Raw genomic sequence first — 17616 nt, 5'->3', positions numbered from 1 at the left:
CCTTCAAGTTCAAGATAACACACTACATGTGCATCATACATGAAGTACTTTGAAAGTCACCATCTTTCGTCAATTATTGTTCATGTTTATGTTCCTTCAATAAAAAGTGCACCATAAGGCGATTTCATCCACATGTAGTGTGTAAATAGACAGGTACACAGTATGGTAAGGACTCATTGCACCCCCTCCCCCCCCCCAAAAAAAAAAAGACTAGAAAGAGAGAGTTTGGAAAGACCACTGGGAGAGACTTTTAAATGCATTGCTGATGACTCCTGATGTTCATGAAAAGCCGTTACGTGTTTGTGTGCATTCAGAATATTGTAGGTCGTGCGTTACGTACTTCGCGCCGTACGTACGCCTGTGAACTAGTTCGTGCACAAAGTGTGTCCCTATCACTGCAGTGCTCTCCAAAGTTGTCTACATGTACATGTAGGTACATGTACACCATCAACTTTTTGTGTAAGGAGTCCATACGGCTTACTGGTACATTCTACAATCTACATTTTCGTTGAACCGTCCTTTTGTATGTTCAGACACAGACAGTCAAAACTTCAGTCCTGTTCCCCTGCCATGCCTTTTACTACAGGCTAGTCACCAACAGTCAGATTGTATTTTTAATAGGCACTGTGACTAGTCAAATTCCATCAACAGACAAAACCAGGTAACTGGTAGGCACAGCCTGCTTATCAATCACCTACAGTCAATGCATAGCTAGATGTACATCAGGTTTCATAACAATCAAAGCCAGTCAATCCTGCTTTATGAAGGCAGAGAGCACTCAACTGTTAAAAGCAGTCGTTATTTTGACTGCTGGGCTGGCCTTGTTGAAATTGCCAGCCAGAGAGGGAGGGTTGAGTTCAAGCTGTTGAGTGCAATTCCGTCCGATTGTCTCAACACTTACTACTCAAGGCACATGAACATGCAGCTCAAAAAATCACTGTACTCAGGATGCAGAACTTGTGAGATGCCAGGACCCTATCTGACAGAGTGAACCAAAATAGATCAGCGCCAGATGAGGATCTAGCAGTGACAATCAGACTCAAATAAATGACCCTTAATAACCTCCTTGACCGAATTTCTCGTGACCGACTGACCTCTCCTTGTAAAATATTAACCGCTCCGAAAAAAACCTGGATGCTTGTCCTCAGATCTATTTCATCTCTGTGAGCAAATTGTTGTCAAAACTGCAAGACTCGTGTATGCATCACACAACAAGATTTATGCAAATAAGAGTAAGTTGTATGGCTATCTAAATGTTACTGCACACCAAGCACTGAACCTGCTCAATTAATCAAGCAATACAGAATGTTAATTCAAAATTTCCAACAGTTTTTATTTTATTTACAGACATTTTTATGGACATCACAATGTACCGGTCAGTTACTTTTTGTTGACACGACGCACACGCGCGTGCGCGCGGTTGCTATAATTCGTCGGATCAGTGCGTGACATCGCATAGCTGCAATCAGCTCAGTGAGAATGTTTCTCGGACGCTGAATTCAGGCCCAATTCAAAACATGATTCAACAACTTTTGATTATAAATCGAAATATACAGCTGAAGCTGAGCTGAAACTTCAGCAGGTTGTTCAGCACCCTTCTTTAGATTTTGAGCACTTTTGTTGCTTCAGAGGAACAAAATGCAATTACAAATGATGGACTGTACCTTTAAAAGAAGCAGTTCATGTTCAGAGGTGTTGGGCTGCATCTTATTAAAATACTTGCCGTAGTAATACAGGCCGACAACAAACAATGCATTTTCATGCGCCCTAAATATTATTCCCATGAGTTTTACTCATCTGAACCAATATAGCCAAAATCAAGCCAAATCATACGAACCATTTCTCACACTAACAGGGCTTCAGTCCCCTGATAAAACAGCCGAGCATGCGCACACGTAGAGTGGACCTGACCCATGTTTTATTCAGGACGTTTAAATGAGATGAACTGCATGCTATGGTTGCTACGGATATGTTATTATAGAACAGCTGGCCCTGTTCACACGATCAAAATAAACTGGGTTCTTTTTTTCTTTCTTTTTTATCTCATTAGTCATTTGCACGGGTATACTGAAAAGCTTTCCTTATAAAACCGTTACAAATCCAAAGGGATTGATGCTCTTCAATGAATATTAAATTTAACGTGAAATTTGCGTCGAAGTGCTGATGATCCCAAAATGGAATAGTTTGTGTATTGACAAGTGCATAAAATGTAATACACTACTTGTGTATCATTGTTTCTCTGAATATTGTACACATGCACATAAAATGGACACATAACATCTGTTACTGATAAAACAAGTGATTAATGTTGCCAGGATCTACATTGTACATGTGCCAAGCCCTTACAAAAAAATTGCGTGCAGGAGATATATACAGTTGAACTAAAACGATTGTGGAACATGTTTCTGGTGATTTATAAATCATCTTCGCTGGCAAAAAGTCAACAAACGATCTGGTCGGACTGACATAAACACAGCGCCACATTACAGGCATTCCGTCTGGTTCGCAGGCAGAAATACATAATGTCCGGAGCCCATCGCAAATCCCATGCCAACATGGATTGTCTTGTCATATGAATATTTATCATTGGGAAATATCAACAGCAGGTGCAGTGGTGTGATGATGTGTTGGAGATACGACATGAGGTACCGGAGGCTCCCAAGTAAATCCAGCTAGACTCTAGACTCTATCACTGCTTGATGTTTGGTAACATATTACACAAGGTTATAAAAGCAAGCATTTAAATTTCTATGACTCTCTTTGAATTAGATGTGTGGTGAATGTGTGTCAAACACATGTTTTCGCAACAATTTTTCTGTGAACATGAATAAAACTGCCGCAAACTGCTAACTGACTGTATTGACCTGAAATATACACAAAAAATCAAAAATTTAGTGGGCCTAATGTTACGGTCTAGGCTGGTCCTGGCAGGACCGTAACATTGAGCCCGCAAATTTTCTTTAAATTTTTAATAATTTCTCTACAAGTTACTATGTTTATATTACTATGTCATGTACAGTACATTCACGTACAGAAACGCATGGCAGTTAAAAAATAAAGAAATTAAAGCCCTAATTTAGCCTTGTGAATTGTCAGTGAAAAGTACTGAACAGTAAATGTTTACATGTATGTCGATTTCTGTGGTTTGGACTACATTGTACATGGCTGGAATACCAGAAATTACAGGATAAACCACAACCGACCTTCACTACAGATATCTACACTTGGACCATTCAAATGAATAACACACCAGATAGTGAAACCGCATTCCTTGCCTGTTACTCTTTGATGCGCTGGATCTTAATCATAATGGAACCTGTCACGTTCGTTTCAGACGACGGGCTGAGGGGAAATTCTAGCCCGGTAAAAGGACACTGCCGAGGAATTCCCTCGATTACAATGTGGCACGTAATGAACTTGGAGCATTATGAAAATATCAATGACTTCGAGCTTTAAATGTGAATATTGAAAGTTTACGTATGCATACAAGTATACATGTACCAGTACACTTTCAAAATGTTGTGACTAATTTTAATACATGTATGCTGAAAACTTATGTCCTCATATCGGTAGATCTGCACTGAAGAGGTCGCTATTCGCACGTGTTTACTCATGTGCACCACAGAGGAACCTTTAAAATAAAAACTATCCCCAGTGAGGGCGCTCTACAATGTATGTAAAGGGGTTTGTTAGGGCAGTACTTGGACAAAACAAATTGGAACATATTTAAAATTTAACAAATTTTCTATTTTCACTAAGCAGACTGGTCTGCCCACCCCAAAATTTACAAACATCCGTGTAGGGCTGTCTCAAATATTCGAATATTCGATCATCAGCCGAATATTTGAATAGCTTTTTGCCGCTTTGAATATTCAAAAACAAAAAAAATTATCAACATACATGTACACATGACAGTGATGTTATTTTGTTATACAGTTGCGGCGTTTTATTGCCAAGTGCTACTTTTTTTGTCAACGGTAATTTTTTCGTCAGTTCATTGTTGCTATCCTTTTAGCAGGTTAAAACCTTTTGAGTTATAAAATACATACTGCAAAACACTCCACATCGATCGCCGAACTGAATTTTAACTGGCGCGCTGTGCGTGCAACTTTTGACAGGCGCGACACGCAGTTACACCTGGCACTTTCGAATATATCCAAATATTCGGTCAAACAAAGTTTCGAGTAATCGAATACTAACTTATTCGAAAATGGACAGCCATACATTTGTTGTACATCCGTGTACATGTAAATCTCCTACGACTGATATTACAAGGAGTTCTTGATCTCTGAATTGCTTGAAAAATACAGACTACATGAAAAAAAACATTTCAGTGTAAACCAGCACAAAAAGAAATCATTCGGAGTCGTTACGTTTGGAAATTCAGGTTCGCAAATTACCGGTATCACTTTTCAAGTGCCAAATTGGTACGGCAAACAAGCAAGCGACGTCTCCCCCTGAAAATTCAATAACGCTCGCCTGCAGGCGCACATTTCAATGTTGACGAGAATATGACAACAGACGCGGATTTTTAATAGCGGTGACACCGCTGCGTTGGTCCTTCAGCCAGTGGGGTGGTGGAATATGTGCCCCTTAATTAAATCACTGTTAATACTAATGAAATCCCTGGCCTAATTAGATCTGCTGTCTACATTTTACATTGTATATACCCGGTACATGTACACACGCACAGTGCTTGCAGATGTGTACTTTCCTGTCAAACCCGAGCTTGCCAGGATATCACCAATAAAATGATGAGTAAAAAATGAATTCATCCTAAACTGGCATTTAGTGTGGCAATTAATTTGTAACCTAAAAAAATGTACATCTAGGTCCGCATTTGTGAAAAAGTATTGATTGAGTAATGAGAGTATAAACAAGGATGGTTTCGCAAATTATACATTCATTGTAAAATGTTACAGTTCTGGTATATTGATATAAAAGTACCGTATCATAACAAGGACTTATATAATAACGCAAATTATAAGTGCAGATGATTTCATCGGCATTGAGTTTGAGAGACAAGATGTGAGACATTTCAGTTTTTGCAAGAAGCATTTCTTAACAAATTTTTTGGTTTTTTTCATTTTTTTTATAAAGAAATTAACTTCAATATCACATTCACAGTACAAGCAGCAAAGTCTTTGCAAATGCGGATGTGCATTCTAACTGTGGGCAGAATGCCTAGCTACATGTACACAGCTTCCAAACACTCCACAGGGGCAAGTATAAGACACCGCTCCATCTTCAACTTGCTCTTGAAGCCGTGAGCATCTCCCCGAGTTTAGTGATCAGGGATACAGACTGGTAGTCACTTGACCTTTTACTTATCAAGGCTTCAAGCTGACGGGCATAGTTTACCAGGTACCTTACATGTACGTCCACTGGTGGTGACATTTAAGTCAAGACCAAACAAAACTCCGATTTGATTCGAGGAGGCTTTTGATGCGGTAGTGAGACCCTATCAAACGCCTGGGGTTAAGTGGCCGTGACATCCAACCAACCCTGCTGTGTTGTTCTGCTTTCGTTTTTCTTTCTTTCTCCTCTCGTCTTTCTACATGTGGTGGGGTTTTATCACGCACCTTGCAGGATGATGCTTATCATACATGTATATGTGATAAAATGCCCCCAGTTTCTTGTGAAAAATGTGTAACATCACAGTTATCAAATTTGTGGTTGATTGTTTGTATACATCTTGCATTGTTTCAGCATCGTGCTCTTTCGCCATAAACCTCATCAATTTTGTGGTTTTGTAACTTAAGAAAATAAGGAAAGCCTTACAAGTATGGTATCTGTGATACTTTTAAGGGTGTAAAGAAGCAGCTCTTAGGCAAGTGAACTAATGGGCAAACAGTAAAGAGGGTCAAGCTCTCGAAGGAAGGTCTGTTTACATTAAGAACTAAAATTCTGTGCCTTTGAAAGTACAGTCAGCCAACTGCAATACGAACACATTATACATGTACGTACACGTAGATCAAGTTAGTGTACACTCCTGAAAATGAATTGATGTCAAAGGGAGCTTTACTTTTGGTCAAAATAAAGCATCTGTGAGTGTTAGTTTGTAAACACCATTCTCTTTCAATTTTGTATCGGAGTCAGATTTTGTTTTCAATTAACAGCGTCTACTGCATTAAAGAGCGAGAGACTGAAAAACCCTTGGTGACGTGATACGTGTCGGTCAGATGGCCTCCATTCCAAGAAACCGTCACTCTTCCCTCCGCACTTGACAAAATTCACATGTGAGGCGGCGTCCGTCCATGGCATATGCAAAAAAATCAAAGGTGAGATTCCCATGCGACACCGATGACGGGATAGTACCGTGGGTGTTTGACTTCGGCCTCTGGTGTGTCAAAGTGTCAAGGCCTGTTCACTGAATTCTATCCGGCTTGGATGAGTGCCGAGAGATACCGGGCCGGAATTGCTTAGGACTTCAGTAAAGAGCATGAGAATGGTCATTTACAGGGTTACCCTGATGCATGAAGGCTGGATATTTAAAGTAACAAAAATAGATTGTCACTGCCTACAAAAAGCCAAATTCAGGGTGATTGGGAGTGCTGTCATGATTTGCTTAATCAAATTGACGGATTTTTCTTTTGTAAGAAATACACATTTTTTTCTCTTTCCTTCTGAGATTTATAGGTAATAATAACCTGAAACACGAAAAATAACGACAGTTACTTGGTTTATAAAAAAAAAAGTTTCAAGTGTTAACAGTAGATATTTAAGCAAAATCGGTCCAATTTGCAAATTAATGTGAATCATGAAATCACCCATTGTGAAAAAAAATAAATTGAAAGACTGATTGAAAAGATGCCCTATATTGAAAGAAAGGCAGGACTTTACAAAATGTAGAACTCAACAAAAGTTGTGGCAACTTTCGATGATATGAATCACCCGGGTTCCCCATCGTGTTCCAAAAACAACAATTTATAAGGTCTCGACCCTCAATATAACACGTGAATAGTACATGTATGCACAGGTATGTCACGGATGCGTGCTCTTACAGTTAGTTATGGGGAACTAGGAAGAACGCCAGGGCGAAGGGTAATTCTATTAGGGAAAAAGAGATGAAAATAGCAGGCCTACATGTACCTCTAACCTAATGTGATCAGTCAAATCACACACGTCTGCGACAAGCTGCACCTTACCGTTTCCCAAATGCGTCCAATCCGGCTGGAATTTGAAATGCGGCTAAACGTCGACTGGAATTTTTGGGACAATTTTTGATCGCGGTTTCGGGGGCAGTTGATGCTTTCTGGTGGCTGCTGGTATGGGGTACATATTTTAATGATTATGTGCACGCACGGTGATTTTTGTTTTTAACCCTAACCGCCCTGAATCCTTCAAAATCCTTTTTGCCAAAGTGGAGGAATTTGGAGGATTGAGGTTACATGGCAAAAGTGCGTTACTGATTTCGGAGGATGCACTTTGTCAAGGTCTTGGGCCGGACCTTGTGTTGTTTTTGCTCGGCCATGCATAAATATAGGCCTGGATTAAGCTTTAAATCCTCCGTACTGCTCCAGGAACATATTGACAGTCACTGCCACAGGATTTTGCAGGATTCGGGCAGTGGTCACCCCTCCACGGACCATATTCAAGAAATAATGGAGGAATTGGCAGGATTGAGGCTATGCTATTTTTCCAAGAGGCCAATTGGAGGATTTTGCAGGATTGAGGCTACATCCTAGCAAAAAGGCCTAGGGAGTTATTAATTGAGCCACACAATTTAGAAATTGTGCCAGTTTGTTTTTTTGAATCAACAATACTATGATTGTGAAGACCTTTATGGTTGATCTGTTCCAGTATGGACTGTTTTCGACCAGCCCTGATCTGGCATGAACATTTTCACTGAGACTAATTTTTCATCGAGATATCAATGCTTTGTCTGCAATAATAAAGGGACTGCATGTACACATGTAGGTTATGTTAACGTTGACTCAGACAGTCATCTGGTAATTGTCATATATCTGTCCTCTTCAATTATGCAAATTACATGTACATGTATGCTCAATAAAATAAATGAAACTCATTTAAATTTAATAAAGCAATTCAAAAACAAAAATGTTAAAAACAGTTCCCAGAATTGAGGTGTTCCTCTAGAATCCAGTAACACAAACAAATATCGCTGTATGAATAAAAAAAAAATGTATTGCTGAATATAACATTTGATTTCTCACCTGTGGGATGAGTGGTGTTTTATAATCGCAGTCTGCTGCAGTGTCTCCCCACACACCGGAAGCCGTTTCCCCCACTCCTTGTCTTACTGTCCTTATCACGCCAGATCTAATGACCCCTGCCACTAGGTCTCGTCATCTACCGTTACCGTGTGCGCTGGGGTGCTTCTGAGCTAGCTGTCTGTGCTGCTAGCTGTCTGCCCAGTCAGCTGAACCGCGGGCAAGGTGGGCTGGTCGCTTCCACTACTGCCTTCGCCGAGTCCTGCACACGAGTATCCGCACGGCACATGCATGCACATGTAACCTTTACCGGCTCACCGAAAGGAGTGGGTTGAAGTCCTTGAATGGGGAATTACACGGTCCTGCGGTGCCAGCACCGAGAGAAGAGAAACACAGGGAGAGATGGGATAAAAAAAAAAGAGTGAGATCAGAGAAAAGGTCAATGTGGGGGAAGTAAAAATGTGAAGGATAGATTGTCCGAGGGAGAGAGAGGGATATACATGTATGTATAAAAAGAAAAGAAGGAAAATATTAGGGATTAATTTTAAAAGGGAGGTTGTTCTGTCGATTTAAATTTGTCTGCACTTTTTGTCGCAACGAGAACCAGGTCCAAATAACTGGGGACTTCACTGTCTTCTCTCACAACAGTTGCCAAGGATTCCGTAAAAACATATTCAGACGTGTCACATGAGGGCGCTGTTTCATACAGGCGGACAAATTGTCTTAGAATTCTGGGTGGGATTCAGACTCGGAGAAAGGGAGATCTTATCTTTTACTGCAAAATGTGCCAAGTGCATGTCACAGATACGCCACAGAAATTGACAAGTAAATTTAATATTTTAATAGTAAAATGGAGAACTTCTGATATGCTTAGTACCATACTAAACACACAAAGACACCCACACACACAAGAGACAACAAATTCTTAACCCCAACCACCCCAACCCTTCCAAATTTGGCATGGGGTACATACCGGTACCACCATAATCAGAGTCCAACAGTTTGGGCGTTGAGTTGTCATATAAATGTATGGTGTTGGATTTTGCAAGAGTGAGGAAGGTTCCTAGTAAAAAGGGGGTAAGCTCTACTTCCTATCAATGCAATAATAACACTGCACAGCCATGTTTCTACATACATGTGTAGTAATTCATTTTTTGTACAAGAAAAGGTAACTGCAGTTGTATACATAAATGCACATTGCACCGTACATGTACATAGGATTTTTAGTTGTACTGTTTACCCCACATTCCGAATGTATTCTTTTCACAGTGCACAATGTCCCATTAACAGTTTTTAGTGATGTACCGTACATGTATTGATACTCATACAATACATACAAGTCTTTACAATATTCGCTGTATTGCATTTGTTCACCGTTTGTCCGTCACGAATTGGACCTTTTACCACAATTTAAACTGTCTTTTCCTTTCAATTGTCAGTGTCACACTTCACTGCAATTCATATTCAATTGTGCAGATTGAAAGCCTTTCTGCTTTTTGGGTACACCTAAAACGTTGTTCCATTAACAACAACAAAATCGGACAGTTCAACAAAAACAACAATAGCCCATTGTTGATCCTATACACACGTAACTTTTAAGGTGTACAACATGTATAACAGTGAAATATAGCCTAGCCATTTCTGAGGGAGACGAAACTTTACAAATTTGATAAATTATTGCTATTAGCATAACCATCACACAGCCATGTGTGTGGGCCGGCTTTCCTGGAAGAGCCCACTTTATTCATTGGCCAGTGTGCTGGCAATTGATTTATAAATATTCACCAGGTATATAGTGGCAAGGGAAATATCCCTCTTTGATTGATGTCATTAATTAATGATTTGGGTGAGGGGTTGCATACATGTGTGCCACCGTACAGGCATGTACATGTACATGTACAGAGAAACTCTTCTGATGGCACAATGCAGGTTGCATGAATTCATTTTGCCATGGTTGTAGCGTATGTACAATGTACATCATGAATACATACATGTATACATGTATTGTACGTACAACCTGATGTCAACAGAATCACAAGTCAACGTTTCTTAGAAAATTCACATGGAAACATGTGCAATGTACACAAGTATATTAGGAATGTACATGTTCAGGTACATGTAACTGTAAAGCCACACACACAAAAAAGAGGAAATTCCACGAATTCAGAACATTTTTTTTCATGTACAATGTACATGAACATGTGCACATACCGGTAACATGCGCAAAACTATTCAGCTGTTCTTTTTAATTAATTAATTTATACAAAAAATAATATCAATGTGCAAATAATTTGGCAAATTACTAATTTCTTTTCCTTTTTTCTTGCTCAAAAAAATAACAGACGAGTACCGGTACATGAGGAATTTATGTATAAAAAGTAAAGCCACAACACAGAGGAAATTCCAAGGCTTCAAAAGATTTTGAACAGTGTTTTTTCATCATTTTTTGATGGCAGACAAGTGACAAGGGATTATTAAAAAAAAAAAAAAAAAATCAGCAAATCAGAGGAAAATATGCTTGCCTGACATCTATTTAAATTTTTTTTAATTAGAACTGTTAATACCAGAGTAATTCATGTGCAAAACAGTTTCAAAAACGGGTCGAATTATATACAGGCACAAATGGCCATGCAAAGCGTACATGTACGTAGACCTGTACCGTAGGTGTACAATGTGCATACACAATTCATGCCCAGGATCTTACTCATTAAATATCCCAGCCTATGCAACGATTTACCCAGTAGGTTGCCATGGCAACTACCACAACACAAGCCCTGTGCTGCTGGGTGTGCGTAAGTAGTAGGAGGACAGAGGGAACAGGCAATACATGCATAATCATCTATGTATTGTTGGCTTCGGACGATCAATGTTCGGGAAAGACGACAAAAATTGTGGATATAAACTATCCAAACTCTACAATCAAGAAGAATCCTGTAGAAATTCTAAGCAAGACATATAGTTCGTGGCTGTTCTTGCCTCGTTGCAAATTGAATGCTTTCCTGCATAATATGGGGTAATGATGTGCTGGACAGCTTCTTCGGCCAAAATGATTTTGGCAGCAAACGGCAAATTCGTTTAGATGTACATGGGTCGATGCAGCAGGGGCAGTGAGTTCAAACCTTTTGATATGTACGGGCAGGAAGACTGAAAGATATCAGGGCTAAAATTACAGTAAAAACAGATGGTCATCACATCTGTGTGATACCTACTGAGGGCACTACCATCAACAAACAAGGTTCAACCTTTAAAAAAATGTATATTTACTTCAGTTCAATGGATAACACAATCAGTTTACCTTCTTTTTTTTTTCTTGACAAGAGACAACCAACAAGTAACCCAACTAATACCCCCAGCCCATTCAGCTATTCCCTGCCTCTTCTCATTAAGTCCTTAATGCGGTACCTCCTGCCAATTGATCTGATTCTGCTATTAATTCCGGCTGTGTAGGCGTTGTTCTTAGAAAAGACAATCAGAACATCTGACAGCAGAGACTAAGTCTGATTGCACCATTCCATTTTGGAGCTGCAGCGACAAATAGTGAGAGTCAATGGTGGTTCCCCTAAAAGGCTGGGGGAAGGAGGGGGTGTGGGGAGGTTCTGAGCACTTTCTACTAGAGACATGTACAGGGGACACGATATTAAGGATACGTATGTACATTTTTTTTCCTTGAAGGTACATTGTACTTATTTGAGTATATAAATACACATTATTGTTGTTATTTTTTCTGGGGGGGGGGGGGATTGGGGGGGGATTGGGGGGTAGGGGGGGGGGGAGGGGAAATGAGGGGGAGAAAACACCCAAAACCATCAATTACTACCTTTTACCCTTGACTACACACAGACATTTACATCTAGACTACACCAACAAATTTGCCAAAAAAAACTACCCTATTTTCAAATGCCATGTAATCAGAAGCAGAATTATTATTGGTTTTTTTGGGCCTTATGTAAAGCAGAGTACACAGGCCAAACAAATAAAAATACTGTGAAGTCAATTTTAATGATACTTATGCTGGTCAGGTGTCACAGGGACACAGAAATATCACACTTTTGGATCCCATGAACTGACCCATGTGTATGTACTTTTAATCAGTCAGATGTTTTGAAAGGGAAAATTTGAGGCAACTCTTATTCATGCATGTACACAACTATCTCCATTATTCATTGACTGATATTCAAAGCATTTCTCCATTGTAACACCATAGAGCAAGGACAACACATTTCCATGGACAGTATTGCACACATTTTCCAGTGGAAGAATAAAATCATGAAAGCTTCATTCCTGACTGAGCATTCAGCCAAGTTCATTTCATGCTTGGCTACACATGTCAACCTGACCTCAAAAGTCAATGGATTACCATTCAGTCATAATGGCCATATGACTATGGCTGCGGCTGGCATTAACACATGTGTCTATAGGAAATGGCTTCAACTGCTTCCATAGGCTCGTGTATAAACAAGCCGTAGCCAATTCGGACCCGGCCTTGCACACAAAATATTTAGCAGATGACCTCAAATTGACATGAGAATTATCCATTTTGGGGAGTGTGGGTCCATCCAATATGGGGATACAAATGTAGCCTATACTGTATACATTGCGTTAATCCTTGTACAAGTGAGAAATTTATGTATAAAAAGAAAATAAGTTATGTCCGTCATAATTATTACACCACACAGGCATCTGTTTAAATGTACCAAATAAATTTCTGACGTTGATATTTGTTTCATTGTATTACACTGAAGCTTTGTTTCACTGTAACAAGTTGAGTATACCTTTTGTACAATAAGATAAGTTGTTGCGGTAGCACCATGTGGCAAAATCTCAAGTTTTTTATACAAATAACAACACAGACAAAACAAACAAAAACAAAAACAAAACATGGTAAACATGTACACAGTATGACCTGCATTTTTATGTGCAGGTCTCAAAATAAATAAACGTACAATAAGTTGAACATTTACATTTGATTTGGTTCGAAATTAATATGGAAAACACTTAATCCCTGACTTGGTTCAAGGTTCAACAGGAAAAAAGACATTACATAAAAATGTGTGCTACACACAGGCTGAGCATTTTCACAATTCACTGTAGTCTGTATAAGTTTGATTACAATTTCAAATGCACTTAAAAAAATTAGTATGTACCGTAGGATTATGATTGTGCTCATTCACTTTGTTGAGTTTGTTCAATATTTAAAACAAATAAAGAATGAGTTAAATGGTATCAAATTTAATACACAATAGTATCTTCACTAATGTAATTTCATTTGTGTTGTATGTAAAATGTACAAGTACCAGTCGTGTGAAACTGTAGGCAACAAAATAACGTGAATTTGTGATCCCCATTAAGAATTTAAGATGACACAAGCAAGATGTACATAGTATGCAATGCAGCTCTCAATTCCCTCTGTAGTGTGATATACTGGGATATCTTACACTATTTAACCAATCTCATTACTATTTCTCATTCCAAACATACCCTCTATTAATAATGAGTTATATCCAATAAACCAGTTGCCAGCAGCACAGAGTAAGGCAGTTAAGGGCTGAAACGACAACATGAATATTCAACGTGGCTCATTCCATTACAACTGAGGGGTGTACATAGAGACCAGCACGGTTGCTACCACACAATTAAAAATGTGGCCAATACAAGTGTTTTCTATGATTAATTAAATTTTTTTAAAACAAGATGCGTACATGCACTCCCACTTTTGACTTGTCTCAGATCAAATTGTGTCGTGAGAATTTTGTTTCTTGTGAACCCCGACTTTTATTCACAATAATTTAATTTAAATTGGTCAATGTTTTGCCATAATTCCATGCGCCCTCCCGGTCCCGAGCGTCCAACTCTTTACAAAGATTGTCCCAACCCCTGGGATGTGCTCTACTGCTTCATGAATTAATTAGGTCTGCAGGCATCCTTGATTCTTTGTAAAAATGTTGCCTTTAAATTGCCTTGTGTGACAATAGACTACGTAGAGCAAGGAGCTTCCTTGCTCTGTGGTGTGACATGGTGTCTAGATTGCTTGGGATACCCCAGCTCTATAGCCGTGAACCGGTCCCGCATTTTTCCGTTCTTAAGCCAGCAGACACCATAGCGCCCTCATGCATGCGTATACATATGAGTAGGCCTACACCATCTCACATCGAGCGAACGCATGGCCTAGTGCGTGCCCGTCTTGCAAGCAAGGCTGCTCGAGTTCGAGTCCCAGCCCGACCGTGGTTTTTGAAACTGTATTTTTTGTGTCCCAAAAAAGAAACAACTGTCTTCTTTTATTGTTTTAAATCGAATCACATCTTCGTTTACTGATTTGTGGCTCTAGAGGATTTTGTTTTAAGGGAAAATAAAGTCCGAAATTGTAATACGGTAGGTCAGATTCCTATCTCTTTAACACAAAGTTTAATACAATTACAATGATAGCACAGAACCAGACGAAGATTCCTCACGCTAAAAATTTCTAAGTCCCGTGCCGTTACAATACAGTCGACTCTCGTTAGTACAAACTCTGTTAATACAAAATTCTGGTTATAACAAACATAAAGCCTTGGTCCCGACTGTGCATTTATGTGCACAATGAATGGGACTGATGTTCCTCTTAATACAAAATCCTGATATAACAAACAATTTGGCTTGGTCCGAACGAGTTTGTTATAACGAGACTCGACTGTACTGAAAACAATTGGGGACCGGTTGACAGTCAAATATTCACTGTCATTCATATCCAATGAACCTTTATCATAGTGTCAAGAAAAGTATGAAAATGTAATTCAAAGCGCCCTCTACCCCTGTAATAATTAAAATAAGAAACATTTTAATCTACATTATTCTACCTAAAAAATTCATCATTGGCAAACATGATCATGGACATGGCAAAACCTTCACTTACCGTTCATTTTTTTTTATCAGTGAAAATGCAACTGTCAGGGTTTTCCAGGTGAACGGAGATTACCATGTGCCAACATCAACATCAGTTATACGTTTTACCAGGAAATCTAGGACTGTTCTTTAGCACGGCACTGCAGCAACAGCCGACCTCCGAGGGGATAATCTGAATTCTATTAAATTTTATTTTCACATGTAAAATACTGCACGCGTTTTGGATGGCACGAAAAAAATACAGACATACACGCTGTATGGGATTTCACTGGTTTCGTCATACTGTTATCATATCGTTTTGCACTAATCAGGTCGCGAACCAGTGACAAACAGCCCAATGCAATATGTGTAAATGACGTCATCCGGCCTGAACCTCGGCCGTATGACGTCATCGAATCAGCCCATTGGGACTGTTTATTTCCGGTTATGGCTCCCATTTATAGCAGCTGCGGTTGTAAACAAACCTAGCCAGTTATAGCTTTTGGCCGTGTTGTTTCTTTGGACAAGGAAATACATGTAACTAAAACGATCGCGTTTTCCCGCAAACTAAGTTGTGGCTACGGCAATGTCTTTACAATTTTCTGTTATTTTCCTTCATGATTGTGATGATATCAGTTGTCCGTTTCCTTTTTTACGAGGAAAATTAATCAAAATTTGAATGATATATTAAAAGTATTAATTGGAAGCTGAAATTAATGTATACAAATCATAATGGTGCGACGGATCGGGTGCCAAAATTGCAGTTAAAAAAAACCCTAAATCACATATAACATATAACTGCTTCTTTTATTAAAACAAAAATAAATTTATTTTCAGTGTAAATAAAGAACACGTATCTTTCGAGTATGATGTCAAATGACCATACGCTACAGGTTCATCCGTAGTCTTTTCATTTTACTTCGCTTTCTTGGAGTTTAAACATATTTAAAATGGATGACATTTTACCGTTAGGTTGTCGAAAAGTAACATAACATATCATTGACTCAATAGACCGAATCTTCTTAATTATTGGAGCAAACTTTGAGACCACGATCATGGGCGTCGCGAGGGGGACAAGGGGGTGTTCCCCACCCCCCACCCCCCCGAAAAGCAAAATATTTTTTTTTTAAATGATTAATTGAGAATATGCTACAGAAAGAGCAAGGATTTTGAGAGCTCTGCCCCCTCTAGAAAAAAAATCTGGCGACGCCCATGACCATGATGGCTCGAAACGAGTCTAAATCTCAAATTACGCGTTACGCGTTAACTTTCCGATATTTCGTGTTGGCACGAGATTTTGTTTGGGTTGAAATTTTGACACAAAATCAATATTCAATGCCTGAAATGTAAGACGACAATTTTAAATTTCGCAAAATTTGACCAAAAAACACGGTAAATGATGGTAAAATTTATAGTTCTGAAATCACGTTTCCATTGACGGGATTTCTCGTGTTTGGACGAGAATATACATCCCTGTTTGTAACTTTAGATTTTACGCTTATTTATAACTGATACCCAAATTGATTCGACTACTATTATGGGTTCTTAAAAATCAAAACATCATTCAGATTACAGCACATCAAGGCTTACCTCCAATTTGTCCGTTACTGATTTTTTTTTTGCGATCATCATTTGTAAATATTTTAAATTTCCGTTCTTAAATTGCGTAACCACAAAATTCTATTTTCGTTTCTAATACAGAAAATTGTTTAGTGATGAGAATGCTTCCGAACAGCAAAATGAGCACATTGAATTACTTTTTTGCTGTGTTTTAGCAAAATTTAAAAATGACGCGAGTGTCATATTTTTAAGTCCCGATTTTGTATAGTAGTACAAGTCCAGGACAGTAGCCAGCCCATCAGGTCACCAGCGCGGGTTCGAATCCAGTAAACGTAGGCCTAGTTAGTTAGGTTAGTTGGGTGTATGTAAATTAGCTAATTTAAATGTAAGTAACGTAGTATTGTTATGTAAATGTTGATTGCTTCGCAGGTTGGAGTTAGAAGATCGTCAGAGAACAGCTACATTTCGTCTGCGGAGCATCAACCCCCTGCACCCATTTTGCACGTTTTTCCAATTAAATGCAACTTTTACGCGTTTTACATCTCGTTCAATGGCGATTGTTTGTTGGAAAAGATTAAAAGAAAACTGATAAAAAAAAATGTTGATTAATGGAGGGTGTATTAAAAATATATTTCTAAAAAGAAGTATATTTTTTTTTTAATAATGAGACAATTTTTCAAATTCGAAGCGAAGAAAAAATCCTTGGCTATACCTACAATACAATAAATGCGGTAAGGAGATTTTTTTTTTTTAGTTCACAAACATTCACGGCCTGTAAAATATTAAATAATAATTAAACATTACGGAGCGCATCTTTGGCATTTTAACCCTTTATTTGCTCTCTAACGACCTTTTTTAACGTGGATGGGCGTTAGGGTCGGGTCTTGGAGGGGCTTCTACCTAATAATGCCCCCAAAAAATATGTGGAGCGGTTGGGAATATTTATAATTGTTAGCCTAATTTGTAAAAGTGACATATCCTATTCGATCTTCGTCTACGGCCTAAATCAAGTGTACATCAAGTT

At 38.8% G+C, this 17616-nt stretch overlaps 1 protein-coding gene across 2 annotated transcripts in view; it reads right to left on the bottom strand.

Moving 5' to 3' along the window:
- Positions 1 to 15335, bottom strand: part of LOC119746305 (cAMP-regulated phosphoprotein 21-like) — a 48799-nt gene extending 33464 nt beyond the window's left edge. Inside the window, exons 1-2 of one of the 2 annotated variants that reach the window (XM_038223173.1) lie at positions 15064 to 15335; positions 8178 to 8536 (exon numbers count right to left, since the gene is read on the bottom strand). The gene's annotated coding sequence lies outside the window, so the exon portion shown is untranslated. The remainder of the gene's footprint in view (positions 1 to 8177; positions 8537 to 15063) is intronic. The other variant, XM_038223172.1, reaches the window with a different exon arrangement.
- Positions 15336 to 17616: the final 2281 nt, after the last annotated feature.

Source organism: Patiria miniata, unplaced genomic scaffold, assembly GCF_015706575.1.
Source record: "Patiria miniata isolate m_02_andy unplaced genomic scaffold, ASM1570657v1 HiC_scaffold_7, whole genome shotgun sequence".
NCBI lineage: Eukaryota > Metazoa > Echinodermata > Asteroidea > Valvatida > Asterinidae > Patiria > Patiria miniata.
The sequence above is the reverse complement of the archived record's forward strand: the minus strand, read 5'-3'. Positions and strand labels throughout refer to the sequence as shown.